This window comes from Canis lupus, chromosome 18 (genome assembly GCF_003254725.2).
Source record: "Canis lupus dingo isolate Sandy chromosome 18, ASM325472v2, whole genome shotgun sequence".
Taxonomy (NCBI): Eukaryota; Metazoa; Chordata; class Mammalia; order Carnivora; family Canidae; genus Canis; species Canis lupus.
The window spans coordinates 41,337,800-41,340,014 of NC_064260.1; the positions used below are offsets into that span (position 1 = coordinate 41,337,800).

At 38.0% G+C, this 2,215-nt stretch overlaps 1 pseudogene; it reads left to right on the forward strand.

Annotated features, from left to right (window-relative positions):
• The first annotated feature begins 610 nt into the window (after nt 1–610).
• LOC112663588 (nuclear transport factor 2-like) lies at nt 611–1,065 on the forward strand (annotated as a pseudogene).
• The last annotated feature ends 1,150 nt before the right edge of the window (nt 1,066–2,215 follow it).

Consider the following 2,215-nt stretch of genomic DNA (forward strand, 5'->3'; position numbering starts at 1 on the left):
AAACCAGAGGTATCCCATACTTGTGAGTATAAGTTCTTCTCAAAGTGACATAGAAATACAACTCTTCCAAAAAAATTCCCAATAACATTTTGTGGAATTTGACAATTTAGACTTAAAATTGTCTAGAAGATAAACGGACTCAAAATAGACAGGCTATTCTAAAAAAAAGAACACATTAGAGAAACTTGCCCTACTAGATATCAAGACATAAACCAGAGTAAAGGAAAGTATAGGGTTGGCCCAGAAACAGACCCATGCAAATATAGAAATTTGATATATGTCAAATAACCATGTTGTATACTTTAAATATCTTATTTTTTTTTCAATTATACCTCAGTAAGCCGGGGGGGGGGGATTTTTTTCAATAAAACTTTGGCCCTAAAAAAAAAAAAAAGATTTGATATATGTCAGAAGATGGCATATATCTAGATAAATAGAGAAAAGGACTATTCAATAAATGATAATGAAATATCTGGTCTTCCACATGGAAAAAATAATTGAGTCCTTTCCTCCACAATGCCCCAAAATCAATTGTTAAGTAAAACAAGAAATTAGCTGCTGCCATCGTGCCAGCCCCTCGGGTCTCAACAAGGCCGGGTGATGCTCCAGAATGGAAGACAAGCCAATTTGGGAGCCAAGCCGATTCGATCCAGCTTCATTCAGCATTACTACCAGTTACTTGATAATGACAGAACCCAACTAGGCACAATTTATATTGATACATCATGCCTTACGTGGGAAGGACAGAAGTTCTGGGAGAAAGCTGCCATGGTGGAGAAGTTGTCTAGCCTTCCGTTCCAGAAAAATCCAGCACAGCATCACGGCACAGGACCATCAGCCTATGCCGGATAGCTGCATCATCAGCATGGTAGTGGGCCAGCTCAAGGCTGATGAAGACCCCATCATGGGATTCCACCAGATGTTCCTATTAAAGAACATCAGTGATGCTTGGGGTTTGCACCAATGACATGTTCAGGCTTGCCCTGCACAACTTCGGCTGACTTCTTCCCAGCCAGGCACTCATGCTGTTTCCTCCTCCCTCCTCTTCCTGATAACTATTCACACTCCTCAGATGCTCCAAATATCATACACAAATGAACAGGGCCGCGGTGGGAGCGGGCGCAGTGCACTGCTACTACCGAGGTATTGTGCATGAGGTTTGGATGCTAGACTAGTTGCATCTGACAGGAGAAGTTTGTGATGTACCAACGCATGACCTGGAAATACTTAAGTAATAGAAAAGGTTGTCTTTTTTTTTTTTTTTAATCTACAGACAAGTTGCTCTGGTAACCCAAAGAACTGAAGGAGAAAGCAGCTGCCTCACCACCCAGATACTGACTTCTTCGGATGTTTCAATGGCTCATGATATAATAAAACCACAAAAATTTTCTTAACAACACACACACACACACACACACACACAAAAAAAAAAAAAAAAAAAAACAAGAAATTAAATGAAAAGGTATAAATTTAAATCTTTGGGACAAAATATCAGTTAATATCATCCTGACCCTGACTTAAGAAATGATTTCTTAAGGCACAAACAACACTAACAATAATGGAAATTTACAATTATGATACAAATGTCTGGGAATGTTTCACTATCTAATTGGATTGGGTATCTGATACATGGACGATCACTAAATACTTATGTTGATAACATTTACATATATATATCATGTATTCCTTTGTATCAAATATTTTTGAAAGTTGGTAAGAAAAACTAACTTTCATGAAAGACAGGGTTGGGGATGCATCTAATTTCTAGCCCAATTTCCTTTTCTGCCTTCACTGTGAACACCTTCCAACTCCATGAAGGAGTTCACAATCCCTTCCCCACAACCATGACAAACAGAGGAAATTCCATACCAGAGTGTGATGACAGTTGAGAAAATAAAAGCTTTTAACTAGGATTGAAAGAAAACCTAAGAGTGAGTGGCTGAGTGTCCAGCAAATGAGCTTTACCTATTTATAACCTCCAGAAAATCTGTAGTAGGAACATGAAAGTGGGATTTCACTGAAGGAAGAGGAGTACTGGGAAATAATTAGATCTTCTTAATTTGATGTTTTTTCTCTTGAAATAATTGTCTCAAGGCCATAAATCTATGGAAAAATATATGAATTTCTTTTACAAAACGTACCAAAATTGATCCTAGGGAAACAAATGGTAAAATGAAGGGGGGAAAAAAGTTGACCCACGTTTAGCATAGAGATT